Genomic DNA, 22459 nt, shown 5'->3' on the forward strand with positions numbered 1-22459 from the left:
GAGGCGGAGGTTGCGGTGAGCCGAGATCGCGCCATTGCACTCCAGCCTGGGTAACAAGAGCAAAACTCCGTCTCAAAAAAAAAAAAAAAAAAGAAAAAAGAAAGGAAGAAAGCAATTATTTCTCAAACCTGATGGAAGCACCTTAGAAGCAAGAATGTGAGACTCACAGGCCGGGCGCAGTGGCTCATAACTGTAATCCCAGCACATTGGGAGGCCGAGGTGGGCGATTACCTGAGGTTGGGAGTTTGAGACCAGCCTGACTAACATGGAGAAATCCCGTCTCTACTAAAAATACAAAATTAGCCAGGTGTGGTGGCGTGTGCCTGTAATCCCAACTACTCTGGAGGCTGAGGCAGGAGAATCGCTTGAAGCTGGGAGGCAGAGGTTGCAGTGAGACAAGAGCAAAAATTCTGTCTCAAAAAAAAAAAAGAATGTGAGACTCACCTTATGCTTTTTTGAGGGTTTCATGTACAAGAAATGTACAAAACAATGAAGGAATGTTCATTATTTTTTTTAAATATACGACAGGGTCTTGCTATGTTGCCAAGGGTGACCTTGAACTCCTGGCTCAAGAGATCCTCTTGCCTCAGCCTAAGCTGGGACTTCAGGTGCACTCCACTGCGTTTAGCCTGGAGTTTTCATTATGAAAGGTTGTGTCTTGAATTCGTGACTGATCATTCAATATTCACATTATTTAAATTGGCCACAGAGTGTATTTCCTGTGCTGAAGTTTATTATAATGGACTATTCACATTTATGGGGTCAGTATCATGGGTCGTCAGGTTATAAAATAATTCTGGACTGGGTGTGGTGGCTCATGCCTATAATCCCAACACTTTGGCAGGTGGAGGCAGGAAGTTCGCTTGAGCCCAGGTATTTGAGACCAGTCTGGGCAACATGGCAAGACCCCATCTCTACAACAAATACAAAAATTAGCCAAGTGTGGGGCAGTGCATGCCTGTGGTCCCAGCCCAGGAGTGTGAGTTTGCAGTGAGCTATGAGCATGCCACTGCACTCTAGCCTGGATGACAGAGCAAGATCCTGTCTTACCAAGCACTGCCAAAATTAAGCCAATTCCGGGTGGATCATTTGAGGTCAGGAGTTTCAGACCAGCCTGAGCAATATATCGAGGCCTATCTCTACAAAAAATATTTTAAAATTAGCCAGGTGTTGTGGCATGTGCCTGTGGTGCCAGCTATGCAGGAGGCTGAGGAGGGAGGATCTCTTGAGCCCGAGGGGGAGATCACATTGAGCTATGTCGGCACCACAGCACTGCACTCCAGCTTAGGCAACAAAGCAAGAGCCTGTCTCAGAGGAAAAAAAAAAAAGGCCAGGCACCGGTGGCTCATGCCTGTAATCCCAGCACTTTGGGAGGCCAAGGCAGACAGAGCACCTGAGGTCAGGAGTTCAAGGCCAGCCTGGCCAACATGGTGAAACCCCATCTCTACTAAGAATACAAAAATTAGCCGGACATGGTGGTGTGCACCTGTAGTCCCAGCTACAGGTAGGGGTCCTTTGGTCATTGAGTCACTCCACAGAGAGCATTCCGCATGCTGTGTCCTGATGCCGTGGTGAGAAGTAAACTAAATAACCTTAAAGAAACTGTTTGTCAGGCACAGTGGCTCATACCTGTAATCCTAGCACTTTGGGAGGCCAGGGCAGGCAGATCACAAGGTCAGGAGGCCAAGATGGGCAGATCACCTCAGGTCAGGAGTTCAAGACCAGCCTGACCAATATGGTGAAATTCCATCTCTACTAAAAATACAAAAATCAGCCAGGCATGGTGGCGTGCGCCTGTAGTCCCAGTTACTTGGGAGGCTGAGGCAGGAGAATCACTGGAACCTGGGAGGCGGAGGTTGCAGTGAGCTGAGGTCATGCCACTGCACTCCAGCCTGGGCCACAGGGCAAAACTCCTTCTCCAAAAAAAAGAAAAAAAGAAAAAGAAAAGATGTCTCCAACGTTCTGTCATTCCTTCAACACATACCTGAATGTCTGTTCTAGGCCGCTGAGATCATGAGGAAGGCGAGTGTAAGAGTTAGGAAGAAGTGGAGGCATTTAGCCCCGGCCACATGTGGGGGCTTCAGGAACAGGAAGAGTGCAGGATGGCCCTCCAGCTCCTGCGCTGGGGACCACAAACCAGCAACATCAGGAGTATGGAGCCTTCCTTTCTTAACTTAAAGAACTTGGTGTCCAATGCCTAACCTCAGAAAGCAGAGCGGTAACCACCCTACTGCCCAACCCTCCAAGGTGACCCTGACCCTCCTGCACACCCCCGAGAGGCACGTCCCACGCAGCAGCGCGAATCCGTTCATTGTTAACTTCCAAAGACGTTCCTGGACCCAAGAACAATCTGCACAAAGGAAAGGCAAAGGCAGACACTTCTCAGAACTGAGGCTGTCACCCAAATAGGGCAGGTGCCCTCAACCCAGGGCCTGCTGGGGCCCCAACCTTCACCCGACATCTAAATGGGGTAAAAGTTGAAATTGACACAAGGTAACAAATATTTGAAGTCAGCAAGTAGAAAAAAGTCCTTACTTGTATTAACTAACCAATTTGTTTAAAAAACATACCCTGTCCATGTTGTCAAAGAAACTTAATATTGGTGGCATCTGGAGAGGAGAGCCAAGTGAGAAGGACTCTGCCCTGTATCTGCACCTTTAAAAAAAAAAAAAAAAAAAGAGAGAGAGAGAGAGAGACAGCGTTTGGCTCTGTCACCCAGACTGGAGTGCAGTGGTGCAGTCAGAGCTCACTGCAGTCTCCACCTCCTGGGCTGAAGCCATCGTCCCACCTCAGCCTCCTGAGTAGCTCGAACCACAGACGCACTCCACCTGCTAATTGTTTGCAGAGACAGGGGTCTGGCTGTGTGGCCCAGGCTGGTCTCAAATTCCTGGCCTCAAAGCGATCCTCCCACGTTGGCCTCCCAAAGCACTGAGATTACAGGCATGAGACACGCGGCGGGGCCCATCCGTCCCTCTTTAACTTTGCATCCTCTGCACGTCCCGCTTCCTTGTAAAACCAAACAAAACGTCCTCACAAGAAAAGCTCAAGACTGGCAGAAGTCAACTGAGGCCTCGAGTGTGAGACAGTATCTCTAAAACACACTTTAAACATAACAATCTCGAACAGCCATTTTAATTCTTACAGCACCAATTCTTCCGGAATTCAAGCTCAGGCTTCCACCAGCGACAAAGCTCTGGCCTGCCAACAATAACCATGCAGAGTGACTAAACATTTTTTCCAACAAAGGAAAAAATGCAAACGATCAAAGTGCAGAAGCAGCCCTAGGCCCGCGCAGGCGCCGGTTTCCGCCTCCCGCCGCCGCTGCCACCGCCCCTGCGCCTTTAGATTTCGGGCAGCATGTTTAATGGCTCGCTTGGAACGCGTCCTCGGAAGGGCACCGCCAGCAACTGCGGCTTCGCGCCCCGCCCCTTCCCCCCCAGCCCCGGGCGGGCGTCACGTGACGGCTGAGAAAAAGTAGGGGAAAGGTCAGCAGCAGCCCCGCCCCCGGGCTGGCGCGTCCCAGGCGCTCGGATCCTGTTCCACCCGCCGTGCCCACAGAGACCTTCCGGAGCGAGCTGGCGCGCGTCCCTGTGGCCACCCCAGCGACAGCGGGAGACAGGCAACGCACCTTTCCGTGTGGAGGTCGAGCCCTGCAGTGCCCAACTTTGGGGACAGCTCGATGCTCAGTGCTTCTGATCACCGATGCTGCACCCAACGAGCCAGAAACACAGGCACCGCGCTCACGATCCCAGGGCGCGTCTCAAAGGGGCTCACTGTGAAAATTGACGGTGTTTTTATGAATGGGCACCCGGGGCCAGGGTTGGGTAAGAGTAAGCCCTCGCTCCAGGACTCCCTGGAGGCCCAGCTTGACCGCTCAGTGACCACCGGTCCGGGGCCGGGGCCAGCGCAGCAGCCGCAGCAGCAACGGAAGGGACCTGGTTTAATTCGCTTCCCGGGAACTCCAGGGCAGGCGGCTTGTTTTTAGTACAAATTCGAAACGTTATTTTGGCCTGTGCACAATGCCAATTTCTGCCACTTTGATACAAAGTATGTGCACTCCCAAACCTGCCTTTTTACTGTTTGATTCCAACTGTTAAGATGGAGTTCAAGTGCAGTAGCTAGCCTAGCAATGCTGCACAGGAAGGAAACCAGTAATTTACATGCGAAAAGCAGTCCACAGGCACTTGGTACTGAGGTAAAACCAACCCGAAGAACCAGCTGTGAATGCTGATGGTCCCCAGACCAACTGACAGCTGGAGCGGTGTGCATTCTCGGCGACTCTAATGTCCTCAATTTATTGCTATGTTCACTCGGTCAGAGTCGCCTTAAAGAATTTGGAAAGGCATGGATAGGGGGAAAGGGGGGTTGCTTCCTGGCATAAATAAAAGACTCGTGCTCAGCCATTTTTTATTGACTTGGTTTGTGGCTTAGAAGGAAATAAACATGCTTGCATATCTGCAATGACTAGAAACCGGACACTTGTGGAAAAAAATTGTGTAACAAAATACACCGTTGCAAAAGGTAAAACTGATTTTCATTTTATTATTCGGTGACTTACAAAGTTACCGGCTTCCTACTGAAATCTGCTCTTAAATATTTCCTAACACACGGAGCAGAGAGGAACCGAAACCCTGTGCCGAGTTGGGAATATTTGTTATCTACTTAACCTGGTAGGTAGCTGGGATTTTTAACTCTCGGAGTTTTGTTTTTCTTTTTTGTTTTAAAGTAAGATCAGCCCTCAGCTTTGAGTCCTGCGGCTTTAACGAAAGCCGAGTATGGATTTACGTTATAAAGACGCTGACCCACGGCCTTTCCTGACAAAGCGAAAGAAGCCGGCTGTTGGCTGGCCGCGGCGTGGCTCCGAGCAGAGGCTGCCCCGCGTGGCCCTGACCGCGCCGTCGGGCTCGCAGGCCAAGTTCGCCCGGACCCGGCCACGTGACACCACCACCCTCCCCCGGCCCCGGTGCGACCTTGGGCACATGCTCCGCGCCCACCTGCCTTTGACCCAGCGCTGCACGGGAGAGGCTGGCGGGCGCTCCCAAGCGGGCCCGGGGCCCGTACCCTCACCCTGCTCACTGCCGCGCTCTGACCGCGCCTGGAGTCACTGCGCCAAGGGCGTGTCCCGACGGCTGCACTGCGGGGGCGGTCGTGGGGAGGGGAACCGGGGCACGTGCGCTGGGATGGGGTCAGCGGCGCCCTGCCGAATCCCCAGGGCTGAGCATCCCTCCCTCAGCCGCACTGCACCTGCCCGCAGGTGACCGACCCTCGGGCGGACCCCCAAACCCAATCCTTTCCAGGAGCCGGGTGGGATGGGCAGGGGCAGGAGCCGGCGGCCCTATAGGCCCCGGGCGAAGGCATCCAGGAAGGCATCCAGAGCTCCAGCATCCCTCCAGTGGTCGCACCGGACCCGCCCCAGGCAGACTGAGCCCCGGGCAGACCTTCAGGCTCAATCCAGTCCCGGGCGGATTAAGGCGTGGGAGACAAGGGAGCCGGTGGCCCCGCTGTCCCCGGGCCGGAGGCGTCCAGCCAAGTCCACAGGGCCGAGCATCCCTCCCCGGGCCCCACGGGGACCAGCCTGCGGATGGACCGACCCCCGGCGAACCCCCAGACCCAATCCCTGCCGGACATGGAGAGCCCCCGCCCCTCTGCAGGTTCAGGATCTCCACAACCCCCGCCGTCCGGGGGCAATGCCGGGGTTCCTCTCGGCGCCCCGGCTCCGGCGGCGGCCCCCACCCGGTCCGGTTGCCGGCAGCCCCGCGCGCAGCCCGTTCCCGATCCCCGCAGCCGGCAGGGCCGCCCCGCCATCCTCCCCACCGCGCGGCCGGGCCTCACCGAGTCAGCAACGGAGGTGCTGTAGCTGCGGCGGCGGCGGCGGCGGAGTGAGCGAGCGGCGGGCGGGCGCCGGGAAGGAGGGCCGCGGGTGAGGCCGAGCGCACCCGACGCCGGCGGCAGCGGATTGGCTGAGGCGGACCCGGCGGTGGCGCTCGGGGGCGGGGGACTCCGGGCGCTCGGAGGGAGGGCTGGTCCGCGGCGTGGGCGGGGCGGGGCGCGGGCGGGGCGCGGAGGGGAGGGAAACTGAGGCTCGCGCAGGTGCTCGCGGCCTCGACCTCTGCCAGAATGGGGCCTAGGACCAGATTCCTCGCCCTCCGAGCCTCAGTTTCCTCATCCGTGAAATGAGTCATCTCGTGGAGGCCGCGCGCATGAAATAGCTGAGCTCGGTGCCTAACTCAGACTCGCGGTTTATCCGCATCACCGAGTATAATGCCCTGAGCATCCCCGGTGGTCTTCACCCCCGACTCCTTTATGCAGACGAGGGTCGCGGGCCAGGAAATAAATTGGCCAATGTCACCAACGCTGAGGAGCGACGGATCCCCCGGGCGTGGTGGCGCGCGCCTGTAATCCCAGCTTCTCAGGAAGCTGAGGCGGGAAGATCGCTTGAAACCAGGAGTTCGAGGCCAGCCTGGGCAACGTAGCGAGACACCCCCGTCTCTAAAAATAAGAGGAAAAAAGCGATAAACCACTTTTATCGGACTTAAACCACGAGTGACCGTCATCGCGATCTGGAGGCAGAGTGGCTCCTCCTCATCTAGCTGGGATAAAAACGCCTCCCTAGCGGGGGCTCTGGTAACATTTACTAAAATAATTCTTCCAACTTCAAGAACATAATAGGTGCCAGGAGAGGAGTAGCTGGAGCCTAGGTCAGAGTGACCAAGAGACCCTTGTAGTCGAGCTCGGGAGAGGGGCCGAGAGCGGGAACTGAACACACGCCGACCCCAGGGGTCTAAGCGGAGCGCAGCTGCGGGAGACCTGGGGGGTCGAGAAGAAGGGAGAGAGGGAGAGGGGCCCTAACCGGAGCAGGCGGGGCGGAGTGGGGAGCTCTTCCCGCCCGGGAGCCACCCCTCCCCTATCATTGCCCGCAGTGTTTCCAGGCGCGAGCTGGCAGCTCTGCATACAGCGGGTGCTCCATAAATGCACCGATTTTATGAACAAAGTCTCTTTTAAACCTTTTATGTTCACAAAACTCATAAACACGGCTTTTCCCCCTCCCCCCCGGAGTCAAAAAAGGCTGGAGTGCAGGAACCTGGCTCTTTTTAAGGTCGACTACTTCTCTGGTTACGAAAAATCCATGTTTGCAACCACCCTTCCCTCTGTATTATTTGGTCCTTACCACCAAAGAATTTAGAAGAGAAAACGAAAGTTCTCCTTTGATCCCGCCCCCTACCACCGCTGCAGTTAACTCTTGCGGCGGTTCCCGGGCTCGCTGTTTTAAAGCAAGGCTAGGATGCAAGTTGTCTGTAAGCCTGTTTTGTTTCCACTTAACATCGTGGACATAGTTCTCCGTGGAAGGACGGAGATGACCGCCGGCCTTCCCAAGACAGCGCAAGATTTCCTTTGACGAGGCTGCGATCCATTTACGCGGCCCCCCAGTGGACAATTAGGCCCTCCTCCCCACCCTCCACCCCACCATTGCAGCTATAAATAAAAGCTGGCCGGGCGCTGTGGCTCCCGCCTGTAATCCCAACACTTGGGGAGGCCGAAGCGGGCGAATCACGAGTTCAGGAGTTCGAGACCAGGCCGGCCAACATAGTGAAACCCTGTCTCTACTAAAAATACAAAAAAGTAGCCGGGTGTGGTAGTGTACACCTTTAATCTCAGCTACTTGGGAGGCTGAGGCGGGAGAATCGAGTGAACACGGGAGGCGGAGGTTGCAGTGAGCTGCGATCGAGCCACTGCACTCCAGCCTGGGCGACAGTGCGAGACTCTGTCTCAATAATAATAATAATTAATAAATAAATAATAAATGCTGCTTTGGCCGTCGATGTATCTCTTGGAGCTCCTGGCGCTCCTGTAGGATAGATCCCTGGAAGGGAAGCTTCCAGGCACCTGCGACATTTTGGCGCCACAGGCCAAACTACCATGTGGAAAAGCTGACCACCTTCCAGTGCCACCCGCGCGTGCAAGCCGGGCCCTGTCTCCAGTTATGGATTATTTTAATCTTTGCCAATACTGAAAGGAGGAGTGGAGGAGGGAAAAATCTCTCATCCCTCCTTTTAATTTGCACGTATTTGAGGTTAGAAGTTGGGGGTTCGTCCCCCTGCTGGCTCTTGTCTGGACCACGAGTGAGCCCAGGCACTGCAACGCCACAGACTTCACTGCCCCCAAAGGCCAGTGAGCTGGGCGGGGGCACACATGCCCGACACGCGGCTGCACCCCACAGACCCTGGCGGCTCTGGCGCCTGGGGCTCTCCTTGTGCGTGGGCCTTCGCGGCTTGCGCTATGGAAGCTGGACTGTCATTCTCACCTCAAATGCCCTTCCCTCTTTCCCTGGAAACCCTGCAGTCGGCAGGTCCCCGCCCCAAGGTCACTTCCTCCCTCGATCAGCCCTGGGTGCGCGCCCAGCTGGGATTGGCCCCGCGCCCTGTCTGTTTCCAGGACTCTTCGGCCTTGACCTTGCACCCTTCCCTGCGCGCCGCCTAGGTGCCACCTGCAGGCCGGGCAGGGCGGAGGCAGGGGCAGGGGCGCCAGGCTCACCTGTGCCTGTGGCGGGGCTCTCGGGGGCGGCAGCCTGCGACTGTGGCCGCGCTGTGGAGGCCTCGTTCTCCTCCTGCCCACCACACGGCAGCTCTCCTCCTCCGGTCTGCGGCTCCCCCCGGGGAGCCGCCTTGCTGGGTCTATTAATAAATAGCCAGAGAACCAGGCCCCCCGGGGAGCTCCGCGCCTTCGCCTCAGTTCCCTGGGGCCAAAAGCATCTCCATGCCTGGCCTGGGAAACTGGAATAATCTTTCTCAAGCCTTGTTTTTTTTTTTTTTTTTTTTACAAATTCTGCTCCAATTTGAATACAGTAGGAGTTGCCTGCTATAGCTATAAGGAAACGTTTCTTTTTAATGCAGGTAATGTTTTTATTATTTATCGCTGAGATTTCTTTCTTTCTTTTTTTTTAAGATGGGGTTTCACCATGGTGGCCAGGCTGGTCTTGAACTCTTGACTTCAGGTGATCCGCCCACCCCGGCCTCCCAAAGTGCTAAGATTACAGGCATGAGCCACTGCGCCTGGCCTTCTCTTTTTTTTTTACTCTAAAAATACTTCTTAATGGAAAAATCCAAACCTTTTTATTCATTCCTTCCTTCATTTTTGAAACAGGATCTCTCTCTGTTGCCTAGGCTGGAGGGCAGTAGCAAAATGACAGCTCACTCCAGTGTTGACATTCCAGAGTCAAGCAATCCTCCCACCTCAGCCTCCTGAGTAGCTGGAACCACAGGCAAGTCCCACCATGTCTGGCTAACGCTTAAAAACATTAACCAGAATAGTATTAAAAAGGCCTATACAACCACAACTCAAATTCAGCAGTTATGGAACTAGAGTCAAGGTGTACACCTGTGTGCCTGCCCCCGCCTCCCTGTCCTAATGCTTATTTTAAAAGCAGATTCAGAAATCCTACCGTGATGTCCACAAAAAAAAATTTTTTTTTTTTTTGAAATGGAGTCTTACTCTGTCCCCCAGAATACAGCACAGTGGCAAGATCTTACCTCACTGCCACCTCCACCTCCAGGGCTCAAGATATTCTTGTGCCTCAGCCTCCCGAGTAGCTGGGATTACGGGCATGCGTCACCATGCCCAGCTAATTTTTGTATTTTTAGTAGAGACAGGGTTTCATCATGTTGGCCAGGCTGGTCTCGAACTCCTGACTTTAGGTAATCCATCTGCCTCGGCTCCCCAAAGTGCTGGGATTACAGGAGTGAGCCAGTGTGCCCAGCCCTCAAATGCTTCGGTACAAACCTCTAAAAGATAAAAATTCTCAGCTAGGCCGGGTGCGGTGGCTCAAGCCTGTAATCCCAGCACTTTGGGAGGCCGGGGCAGGTGGATCACGAGGTCAAGAGATCGAGACCATCCTGGTCAACATGGCGAAACCCCGTCTCTACTAAAAATACAAAAAATTAGCTGGGCATGGTGGTTCGTGCCTGTAATCCCAGCTACTCAGGAGGCTGAGGCAGGAGAATTGCCTGAACCCAGGAGACGGAGGTTGCGGTGAGCCGGGATCGCACCCATTGCACTCCAGCCTGGGCAACAAGAGCAAAACTCCATCTCAAAAAAAACAAAACAAAACAAAACAAAAACTCAGCTAAAAAATATGACCATACTACCGTGGTCCCACCTAAAATAGATGAACAATTGTGACAGAAAATGGTAAATCATGTTGCCTGCCAAGAGCACAGCTCAGTCCCCACTCCATCTTGCCAGCCTCATTTCTTGCTGGCAGCTCCCAGCAGATTCCGATCCAGAAGTGTGTATGATTTTTTGGAACTCAGCTCCGATTTCCCCGTAGGAAATGGTGTTGAAATCTCAGCATGCTGTGCTTCCCTCTCCTCTCCGAAGCCTGTAGTCCCTTTGTCCTTGAACCTTGGGCCCCTGTAGGTGTTGAGTCAATATGGGCAGTTCCACTCTGCTGAGCCAGCATCACCGAGGTTGGATGAGGACAGAATGGGGTGATACAGACGAAAGCACGTGCAGGCAGCGACGAGATGTGCACGGAAAGGACTCAGAGCGACAAGTGCACCGTGTTCTTAACGGGAACAGGTCTGCCCTGACACTAGATCAGAGAACATTTTTTGTTGTTGTTGCTGTTTGTTTGAGACGGAGGCTCCCTTCGTCACCCAGGCTGGCGTGCAGTGGCGCAATCTCGGCTCACTGCAACCTCTGCCTCCCAGGTTCAAGCAATTCTCCTGCTTCAGCCTCCTGAGAAGCTAGGACTTACAGGCACCTGCCAACACGCCTGGCTATTTTTCGTATTTTTAGTAGAGACAGGGTTTCACCGTGTTGGCCAGGCTGATCTTGAACTCCTGACCTCAAGTGATCCGCCCGCCTCAGCCTCTAAATGTGCTGGGATTACAGGCATTAGCCGTTGCACCCAGCCCAGAACATGTTCTATCCAGCTGCTCCTGGATGCTTTGCTGCCCATCTGTGACCGGCTGGGTGTGGTGGCTCACACCTGTAATCCCAGCACTATGGGACACCAAGGCAGGTGGACAACCTGAGCTCAGGAGTTCAAGACCAGCCTGACTAATGTGGTGAAACCCCGTCTCAACTAAAAATACAATAATTAGCTGGGCGTGGTGGCACGTGCCCGTAATCCCAGCTACTCGGGAGGCTGAGGCAGGAGAATCGCCTGAACCCAGGAGGCGGAGGTTGCGGTGAGCCGAGATCGTGCCATTGCACTCCAGCCTGGGTAACAAGAGCGAAACTCGGTCTCAAAAAAAAAAAAAAAAAGAAAAAAAAAAAAGAAAAGAAAAGAAAAAAAGAAAAAGAGGACCCTGCCCCAGGGCACTAATGAGCAACCTTTTCACCACTGTCCCTGGTCCCTCCAAGGCCAGGACTCTGCTCCATTTCTTCTGCACCTCTTAGTCCCCAGCACCGTGGCTGGCCCGTGAGGCACAGGGCAGGTTGGCAGGGGATTGCCTTCCTGGGGAGGCAGCACAGTGAAGAAGCAAGAATGGAGGTCAGGAGCGGGTACACCAGGCTGCAGGCACAGAGCTGAGTCTGGCTGGCTGCATGGGTGCCTCACTGCCCGTCTGACCTCAGCTTCCTCATTAAAATAAAGAAGAAGGGGCTGGGCACGGTGGCTCAAGCCTGTAATCCCAGCACTTTGGGAGGCCGAGGCGGGTGGATCACAAGGTCAAGAGATCGAGACCATCTTGGTCAGCAAGGTGAAACCCCGTCTCTACTAAAAATGCAAAAATTAGCTGGGCGTGATGGCACGTGCCTGTAATCCCAGCTACTCGGGAGGCTGAGGCAGGAGAATTGCTTGAACACAGGAGACGAAGGTTGCGGTGAGCCGAGATCGCGCCATTGCACTGCAGCCTGGGTAACAACAGTGAAACTCTGTCTCAAAAAAATAAATAAATAAATAAATAAATAAAAATAAAAATAAAAAAAATAGGCCGGGCGCGGTGGCTCAAGCTTGTAAATCCCAGCACTTTGGGAGGCTGAGGCAGGTGGATCACGAGGTCGAGAGATCAAGACCATCCTGGTCAACATGGTGAAACCCCGTCTCTACTGAAAATACAAAAAAAAAAATTAGCTGGGCATGGTGGCACGTGCCTGTAATCCCAGCTACTCAGGAGGTTGAGGCAGGAGAATTGCCTGAACCCAGAAGGCGGAGGTTGCGGTGAGCCGAGATCGCGACATTGCACTCCAGCCTGGGTAACAAGAGCGAAACTCCGTCTCAAAAAATAAATAAATAAAATAAAATAAAATAAAATAAAATAAAATAAAGAAGAAGAAGTGCCAGGCGAGGTAGCTCACATCTGTAATCCTAGCACTTTAAGAGGCTGAAGCAGCCGGGCGCGGTGGCTCAAGCCTGTAATCCCAGCACTTTGGGAGGCCGAGGCGGGTGGATCACGAGGTCAAGAGATCGAGACCATCCTGGTCAACACGGTGAAACCCCGTCTCTACTAAAAATACAAAACATTAGCTGGGCATGGTGGCGCGTGCCTGTAATCCCAGCTACTCAGGAGGCTGAGGCAGGAGAATTGCCTGAACCCAGGAGGCGGAGGTTGTGGTGAGCCGAGATCGCGCCATTGCACTCCAGCCTGGGTAACAAGAGCGAAACTCCGTCTCAAAAAAAAAAAGAGGCTGAAGCAGACAGATCTCTTGAGGTCAGGAGTTCAAGACCAGCCTGGCCAACATGATGAAATCGTCTCTACTAAAAATACAAAAAAAAAAAAAAAAAAAAATTATCTAAGCATAGTGATTGGTGCCTGTAGTCCCAGCTATTTGGGAAACTGAGGCAGGAGAATCACTTGAACCCGAAAGGCAGAGGTTGCAGTGAGCCAAGATTGTGCCACTGCACTCCAGCATGGGGGACTCCATCTCAAAAAAAAAAAAGAGAGAGAGAGATAGAGACAGAGAGAGGAAGTTGACCCTGGGCACTAATAAGCAGACTTTTCACCACTCTTGTCCTTCTAATCTTATTCTAATTCATTCATGTATTTGGAGAAGCAGTCATTCTGGCATTGGGAGCAGGAATGTGAGCTCCAGAACCACTCAGCCTGGGTTCATATTTTGTCTCTGCCACTTACTAGCTGAGTGATCTTAAACCTCCCTGCGCCTCAGTTTCCTCATCTGTAACATGAGAAAGAAACGGAAGCTGCCTTGGAGAGTCTCAGTGAAGATGGGTAACTGATGGCAGTGCTTAGAGCATTCCCTGGTACACAGTAGGTACCACATAAGCATTAGCTGGGATTATTATTCCCCCACCCCATCATGAGCCCACGTTTTAACAACTGTTGCCCTCCCAGATCAAGAAGTTGGAAAGAAAGAAAAAAATATCTAAATGAATAAATAAAAACTGTTGCCTATAAACAGTACATTTAATGGGGAAATAACTAATTTCCTGGTGCATACAGCAGAAGTCAATAAAACTGCCAGCTGGAGCCTACGATCAGCATAAAATTCATTCATTCATTCTCTTAACAGATGTTTATTAGTAAGGGCAGTGGCTGCCAAGACCCTGTGTGCTGCCAGCCAAGAACCAAAAAGCTGGATATTTTCATCTATACAGGTTCATTTCAAATAGATGAGGGCTTCTTTAAGGCTGTTTGAAATAGAATAGTTCAAAAGTCACCATTACTTCCTCCTCAGTCCCCCAGTCGTCTCTGAGGCCCCCATCTACCCAGCCTACTTAGATAGAGTGCATCAGGTCAGGACCTGAGCTTCCTCATAGGATCAGAGCAGTGTGCCGGGCTCAGATCAGGCGATGAATGGATGCTAGTTGAAGTTGGTGTCTCGACTTGCCCATCACCAGGACCAAGGCAGTCTTGTTCCTAACCGAAGTGCTGGCAGCCCAGACACTGGGACTTCTTACACAGGGAGGAGGTGACCCTCCTGTAGCTCATTTTAGCAGATGCCTGAGTTTTTAAATGAGAGTGTTGGCGAAAGGTCTTCTGTGTTAAAACATAAATCCTCCCCTTTGGAGGTAGAGGTAGAAGGAGAAGGAGAGAGGCAGGTAATACCTTGAGTCTTTATAATAGTTTTTTAATTTGGAAGGGTCGGGCGCGGTGGCTCATGCCTATAATCTCAGCACTTTGGGAGGCTGAGGTGGGTGAATCACCTGAGGTCAGGAGTTCGAGACTAGCCTGGCCAACATGGTGAAACCCCTGTCTCTACTAAAAACACAAAAATTAACTGGGCGTAGTGGCACACGCCTATAGTCCCAGCTACTCTGGAGGCTGAGGCAGGAGAATTGCTTGAACCCAGGAGGTGGAGGTTGCAGTGAGCTGAGATCGCGCCATTGCACTCCAGCCTGGTGAAAGAGCAAAACTCTGTCTCAAAAAAAAATTTGGAAGGGGTAGTCACTGACCTTTGGAAAACCTGATGATGTCTACAAATTCTAACCCTGGACACACACACACACACACACACACACACACACACACACACACACAGTAGTAAATCATTCCAGTCACGGCACTTCCAAGGCCCATCTATAGGCTCCTGCCCCACACAGGTTAAGAAAAAAATACCTCAAACTTGGAAATAAGGCAAAGTACGTCTGAATGTGCTTTCAGTGTCACACTTGATCATTGCCTAACTGTCCCATTCAAGAATGTGCTCATTAGCTAGGGAACAGTATCTTGGACTAGGTCCTAGAGTCTGTGAAGTTACATGTAAGCTGGTTGATTTTTGTCCAACAGAAATTTGAAGGATTTCCAGTTGACACAAAAAAGAATTCCCCAAGGTTTTGACTTTATTTCCCTATAGGACATTAACCAGTTTTGTAACAATCTTACGGCAGCTTTCTTTTCTTTTTTTTTTTTTTTTTTTTTTTTTTTTTTTTGAGATGGAGTTTCGCTCTTGTTGCCCAGGCTGGAGTGCAATGGCGCGATCTCGGCTCACTGCAACCTCTGCCTCCTGGGTTCAGGCAATTCAGCCTCCTGAGTAGCTGGGATTACAGGCACGCGCCACCATGCCCAGCTAATGTTTTGTATTTTTAGTAGAGACGGGGTTTCACCATGTTGACCGGGATGGTCTCGATCTCTCGACCTCGTGATCCACCCGCCTCGGCCTCCCAAAGTGCTGGGATTACAGGCGTGAGCCACCGCGCCCGGCTGCTTTCTTTTCTTTTCTGTTTCTTTTTGAGATGGAGTTTCACTCTGTTGCCCAGGCTGGAGTGCAGTGCCGTGATCTCAGCTCACTGCAAACTCAACCTCCTGGGTTCAAATAATTCTCCTGCCTCAGCCTCTCGAGTAGCTGGGATGACAGGTGTCCACCTGCTCAGTGGCTCTGTCCCCAGCCTGGCTCCCCTTTGAGCTCCCACCTTGCCCCTCTGGCATTGCCTTTCTGATCCTGTCAAATCCTCACTAGAGCCCACCCCTATAGCTACCTCCAGGGAAATGACTTCATTCACTTGCTTCCTGGGGCCACGTTACCCACTGGGAGAAGTCAAGCCTCAGTTGCCAGCAAAGCAAGGCCACAAAGAAAAGAAAAATTGGGGTGTGTGTGTGGGTGCGTGTATGTGTTTTCTATGTCAAAGGAAGCAGAAAATAGAGTACAGTGGCTTATGCCCGTAATGCCAGCACTTCGGGAGGCTGAGGTGGCTGGATCACTTGAGGTCAGGAGTTCAAGACCAGCCTGGCCAGCACAGTGACACCCCATCTCTACTAAAAATACAAAAATAAAATAAAAAATTAGCCAGGTGTGGTGGCACACGCCTGTAGTCCTAGCTACCTGGGAGGCTGAGACAGGAGAATCACTTGAGCCTGGGAGGCAGAGGTTGCAGTGAGCCAAGATCATGCCGCTGCACTCCAGCCAGGGCAACAGAGTGAGGCTCTGGCTCAAAAAAAAAAAAAAAAAGAAAGAAAGAAAGAAAGCAGCAACTAGCCATTGCAGGAAATGAGAACTTTGATGGACTTTCTCATACTTATTTAACAGTTTAGCATACATCTTTTTTTTTTTTTAGACGGAGTTTCTCTCTTGTTACCCAGGCTGGAGTGCAATGGCGCGATCTCGGCTCACCGCAACCTCCGCCTCCTGGGTTCAAGCAATTCTCCTGCCTCAGCCTCCCGAGTAGCTGAGATTACAGGCACGCGCCACCATGCCCAGCTAATTTTTTGTATTTTTAGTAGAGACGGGGTTTTGCCATGTTGACCAGGATGGTCTTGATCTCTTGACCTCATGATCCCCCTGCCTCGACTGCCCAAAGTGCTGGGATTACAGGCTTGAGCCACCGCGCCCGGTCAGCATACGTCTTTATGAGACAAAGCAGCAAATGTAAGGAACCACGTTGACTCATTGCTGCTTGCAACATAATTTCACAAAGACCTTGATTCTGACTTGCAGATCTCCAGAAGGATGCTTTGAAGACAGAACAGCACAGAGCCCACGACCCCCATGCCTCTTGCCTGAGTTCCTCTTATATTTCTTAAACAATAAGTGACTGGAATCCTTGCCTTTTTCTGCACATATGATAATGTCAGCTGGGCATGGTGGCTCACGCCTATAATTCCAGCACTTAGGGAGGCTGAGGCGGGCAGATCACCTGAGGTTGGGAGTTCAATACCAGCCTGACCAACATGGAGAGACTCTGTCTCTAATAAAAATACAAAATTAGTCGGGCGTGGTGTCGCACACCTGTAATTCCAGCTACTTGGGAGGCTAAGGCAGGAGAAGCACTGGAACCAGGGAGGCGGAGATTGTGGTGAGCCAAGATGGCGCCATTGCACTCCAGCCAGGGCAACAAGAGTGAAACTCTGTCTCAAAAAAATAACAAGGTTAGTGATTATGCCTCTGTAATCTATAATCAAATATAGCCAAGCCTCGATGCACTCAACTTCTTTTTTTTTTTCTTTTTTTTTTTTGAGACGGAGTTTCGCTCTTGTTACCCAGGCTGGAGTGCAATGGCGCGATCTCAGCTCACCGCAACCTCCACCTCCTGGATTCAGGCAATTCTCCTGCCTCAGCCTCCTGAGTAGCTGGGATTACAGGCACGCGCCACCATGCTCAGCTGATTTTTTGTATTTTTAGTAGAGACGGGGTTTCACCATGTTGACCAGGATGGTCTCGATCTCTTGACCTCGTGATCCACCCGCCTCGGCCTCCCAAAGTGCTGGGATTACAGGCTTGAGCCACCGCGCCCGGCCAGTTCACTGTTTTAAAGTGTACAATTCCATCGATTTTGGTATATACACAGGATTGTGCAGCAGCCACCACAATCTAATTTCCTAAACATTCTCCCCTAAGCAAAACACTCAACCCATCAGCAGTCATTCTCCTCATGCTCCCAGCTGGGGGCAGCCCCTAGTCCACCGTCTGTCAGATTCACATACGGATTTGCCTAGTTTGCACATTTCATATGAATGGGATCCTACAATGTGTGGTCGTTGGTGACTGCCTTTTTTCACTGAGTAGCATGTCTTCGGGGTTCACCCATATCGTAGGCTGGGTCGGTGTTTCACCCCCTGCTATGGCTGAATACTACTCTGTTCGTCCGGAGAGACCACACCTGATGCGTCCACCCAGGATGACACATGCGCACAGCACTTTCAGGGACCAGCTCCCAGTCTGCCTGTTGGGGGTGGGGCGGGTGGCCGGACCTCCCACGCTGACCTTGACCCTGAAATATAACCCAGTGGCTGTCTCCTTTCCCTTCTGGAAAATTTCCACTCAGCCCTCAAGGTCCACTCGGACTTCACTGGCTCCAAGAAGCGTCCCCGCATTAGCCCCGATAGACTGATATTCCCTTCCTCCGCGGTGCTCCCACAGTGAGGTTTCTTCCTTGTCTAAGACCCACCCGTCTGTGCCCCCGGCGCCCCCTCAAGCCCCCTCCGCTCCAGTCCGAAACTGCGGTTGTCTGGTTTCCGAGGTCCTGGGTGTCTCCAGTCCGCCAAAACGTTTGCGCGCTGGAAAATATGGGGAATTGGCCGGGCGCTAATTGGCTGCGGGAGAAACTGTTTCCTTGAGGTCACAGATTTCTGACAGAGGAAAGAAGAGCTGGGGAATTTGGGCGGTAGGGACCGGTGGGGAGGAGAGGTGACTGTCCTCTAAGGCCCGGAGCCGGGGACAGTGGGGCAGGAGCGGCCGACCGGCGGTGAGAAACGCGAAATGGCCCTGTTCTCTTCGTTTTTAATGCAACATAATTCCACGGCCAGTCCAGGCGCTGCAGCCCCCTCCCCTGCCGGCCCGCGGAAGGGCTGGGGGTCCAGGGCGCAGTCCAGGGCCGGAGGGTCCAGGGCGCAGTCCAGGGCCGGGGCGCGCGCAGCCGCGGGTCCTTCCCTCTGGGGAGGACATGGAGGAGGCTGCGGAGGAGGCGTGCGGTGTCTGTCCCTCGGCTTTCTCCGCTCCTCTCCCCGCCCATGGAGAGCCCCAGTTCAGTCGCAGGTTCTCCGTCGGCTCCTCTTTTGCAGACGAAGAGGCGCAGGGGCGAGCGGGGAGGGCGTCCTCGGAGGCCGCGCGAATCCCCTCCCGGTTCCGCCAGCTCGGAGGGGCTGGCGGGATAGGCCACCCCGGGGCGATGGAGAGCCCAGGGCGGCGCCCCAAGAGGAGAAGGTAGACGGCAAGAGGGACCGGCGGGCAGAGGCGGGAACCCCTCTGGAGCCGCCCCTCCGGAGTGTGCAATCGCCCCTGTGCCTGACGCCGGGCTGGGACTGGGGGTGCGGAGACATGGAGCGGGGATGGCCGCCCGCTGCGGGAGGCGCTTCCTGGAGCTGGCGCAGAGCCCCGGGGTCCGAAGGGAGGCCCGAGCGCGCGGCGCGCCCTCCACCTGCGGAGCGAGCACTCCCTGGCCACCGGCGTGCGCTCGGCACCAAGCACGGCTTCCTGCTCCGGTGTCCCAGGTGCTCCCGGCAGCCTGGTCCCCGGGGACCCGCCACTGGCCCGGCCCAGCCCTCGGCCAGGCGTCCCCGGCTGGAGCAAGAGTTCACTCCCCCGGCTCACTGCTCAGGGCCCCCTTCATTAGAAGCACTCAGCGTGGGAAAGCAGGAAACACTGAAGTGTGAAGCACAGCGCTGATGAAAATCGCCGGCGACCTCACCACCTGATGAGCGTGCGGCGCCGCTTCCTTCTGGCCTTTGGCCTGCGCTACTTTCCGTATCGTTTTTTCAACTCTTGTGCGCGCTAACAAAATGGAAGTCAGTGGGTATATAAGCGTTTCTGCTCGTGATTTACTAACGTTTATGTTTATAAACGTTGTTTTCCGGCCGGGCACGGTGGCTCAAGCCTGTAATCCCAGCACTTTGGGAAGCCGAGGCGGGTGGATCACGAGGTCGAGAGATCGAGACCATCCTGGTTAATATGGTGAAACCCCGTCTCTACTAAAAATACTAAAAATTAGCTGGGCTTGGTGGCGTGTGCCTGTAATCCCAGCTACTCAGGAGGCTGAGGCAGGAGAATTGCCTGAACCCAGGAGGCCGAGGTTGCGGTGAGCCGAGATCGCGCCATTGCACTCCAGCCTGGGTAACGAACGAAACTCCGTCTCAAAAAAAAAAAAAAAAAAAAAAAGTTGTTTTCCTCAAGTAATAAAAGTAATAAATGCAATCTCTTGGGAAGACACCGAAACTGAACAGCGAAGCCCCTGACCCCTCTCCTTCCCCACCCCCCCATCCTCCTCTGGAAGTAAACACAATTGTGAGTCTGTGTATCCCCCAGGCTTTTTCGCATTTTGTATGCCTTGTATACTAGAAATACATAGTTTTATTTGAGGTCCCTTTAAGGTAAAGCAGACGGCGTTGTAGATACAGTTCTAGAACCGGCTTTCCCCCCCACCTAACTGTGAGCTCGGAAATCCCTTGGTCCAGACCTGCTTCCTCCTTCGCTGTTTCATAGATAGACCCACAGTTGGAATGCACCTTCATTTATTTCAAGGATTCTCTGGTTTTCAGTTTGTTTCCAGCTTTTCAGCTTTTCTCTATCCAGCCCTTCAGCCCTTGTGTGCACCTGCTAAACTCTGGCCTCTTCTAGGTGCAGGGAGTACCCGCAGTCAGGAACAGACACTTTCCAGCGAAGCAGGGCTTGGGCCTTCAAGGGCAATGAACCAGTACACTGGAGATGGGTGAGGAGGGGATACTTTATTTTCTAAGTAGAAGATATATTTGGATCATTGGTTCAAATATCAGATCAAAATTAAAAAGTATCTGGAGGCCAGGTGCAGTGGGTCATACCTGTAATCCCAGCACTTTGAGAGGCTGAGGGGGGCGGATCACAAGGTCAGGAGTTCGAGACCAGTGTGACCAACATGGAGAAACCCCGTCTCTACTAAAAATACAAAAATTACCAGGCTTGGTGGCATGTGCCTGTCATCTCAGTTACTCAGGAGGCTGAGGCAGGAGAATCGCTTGAAACTGGGAAGCAGAGGTTGCAGTGAGCTGAGAGATCATCACTCTGCACCCCAGCCTGGGCAACAGAGCGAGACTCCGTCTCAAATAAATAATTAAAAATTAGCTGGGCATGGTAGCGCTAAAAGGTAGTCCCAGCTACTCAGGAGGCTGAGGTGGGAGGATAGCTTGAACCCAGACAGCTGAGGTTGCAGTAAGCCGAGGTGGCGCCGTTGTACTCCAGCCCGGGTGACAGAACAAGGCTGTCCTAAAAAGAAAAGAGAAAGAAAAAAAAAGTATCTAGAGAAGAGTCTTACTCCCATTCCTGGCCCATCTGACACATGGTCTCTTGTGTATCTTTCAGAATTTACTTCTGCCTCTAGGTGCTGATTTCCATTAAGAAAATAGAGAGCTTCCGGTTCTTTTTTTTTTTTTTTTTTGAGACGGAGTTTTGCTCTTGTTACCCAGGCTGGAGTGCAATGGCACGATCTCGGCTCACCACAACCTCCGCTTCCCGGGTTCAAGCAATTCTCCAGCCTCAGCCTCCTGAGTAGTTGGGATTACAGGCATGCGCCACCATGCCCAGCTAATTTTTTTTTTTTTTTTTTTTTTTTTTTTTTTTTTTTTTATATTTTTAGTAGAGAAGGGGTTTCACCATGTTGACCAGGATGGTCTCGATCTCTCGACCTCGTGATCCACCCGCCTTGGCCTCCCAAAGTGCTGGGATTACAGGCATGAGCCACTGCGCCCGGCCCTGGTTCTTTCATTCTATTTACACATGTTGTCTAAAGGGGCAACAATGTTCCATTGCATGGATTTATTTTACCACAATGATATGTTCCCTATGACACAAGAGTCTTTCCAGTCTTTTTCTCCTATAAACATTGTTGCAATGAATAACTCTGTACAAAGGTCAGGTTTTTCACCTGTAGGCTCATCCGTAGGGTGGATTCTCAGAATTGTGATTGCGGAGTCAAGGCCACGTGTACAGACAGTGTTGACGTCTTTCACTGAGTTGCCGTCTGTATTAGTGAAGATCTCCAGAGAAACAGAACCAATAGGATATATGTGTACATAAGAAATGACTCCCCAGATTACGCAGGCTGACAGTCCTAAGATCTGCAGTGGGCGGCTGGAGACCCGGGAGAGCAGGTGCAGGAGAAGACCGATGTGCCATTGCCAAAGCAGTCAGGCAGCCAGAAGCCCCTCTTCCTTGGGGGAAGGTCAGCCCTTGTGTTCCACTCAGACCCTCAACTGACTGGTCAGAGCCCATCCGAGGTAGCAGGACCCTCTGCTCTCCTGTCTGTGGATTTCAATGTTTGTCTCATCCAGAAACAACCTCACAGGCACACCCACGATCATGTCTGACTGAATATCTGGGCACCCTGTGGCCCCATCAGAGTAACCACCCCATCCCCCGTGGGGATTGTCCCGTTCTGTGGTCCTCTCGCCCAGGTGTCAGGGCTTGCACGGGTCTCACCAGAGTGCCTGCCAAAATGTGGACATTCCTCTGTCTGAGAAATGAACATGGTAGTTGGGGGTAGTTCTTGCATTTGCATTCTTTTCATTGTAAGTAAGACTGAGGGCAGGCATGGTGGCTCTCCCCATAATCCCAGCACTTTGGGAGAATGAGGCTAGAGGATCTCTTGTGCCCAGGAGTTTGAGACCAGCCTGGGCAACACAGCAAGACCCATCTCTACAAAAATTAGCTGAGTGTGGTGGTGTGCACCTGTAGTCTCAGCTACCTGGGAGGCTAAGGTAGGAGCCCAGGAGGGCTCCTGAGCCCAGGAGGTTGAGGCTGCAGTGAGCCGTAATGGCACCACTAAGCTGAGCATCTCTTTATAAATGTGTGGGCCATTTGTATTTCTTTTTCAGTATACTGTTCGTACACTTTGCCCAGTTGTGTATTAGGCTGTTGCTATTTTTATAGATAGAGCTGAAAAAAAAAAAGTATTACCAGCGTGTCCTAAAAGCAACATTATTGAGACATAGTTCACCCTCTAAAGTATATTTCAATGGTTTTTAGTATATTCAAATAAATGTGCAACCATGATCACAATCAATTTTAGAAAATTTTCCTCACCGGTTGGAAATAAATGTTGCAAATAGGTGCCTAGTTTCACAAAGAAAAATTAGCACCGAGACAAAGGATCTTT

General features: G+C 52.5%; 1 protein-coding gene across 2 annotated transcripts in view; it reads right to left on the reverse strand.

Moving 5' to 3' along the window:
* CPT1A (carnitine palmitoyltransferase 1A) overlaps positions 1-5935 on the reverse strand; it is an 83532-nt gene extending 77597 nt beyond the window's left edge. Inside the window, exon 1 of one of the 2 annotated variants that reach the window (XM_039471236.2) lies at positions 5833-5935. The gene's annotated coding sequence lies outside the window, so the exon portion shown is untranslated. The remainder of the gene's footprint in view (positions 1-5832) is intronic. The other variant, XM_039471237.2, reaches the window with a different exon arrangement.
* Between the last annotated feature and the right edge of the window lie 16524 nt (positions 5936-22459).

Source organism: Saimiri boliviensis, chromosome 6 (assembly GCF_048565385.1).
Source record: "Saimiri boliviensis isolate mSaiBol1 chromosome 6, mSaiBol1.pri, whole genome shotgun sequence".
NCBI classification, from domain to species: domain Eukaryota; kingdom Metazoa; phylum Chordata; class Mammalia; order Primates; family Cebidae; genus Saimiri; species Saimiri boliviensis.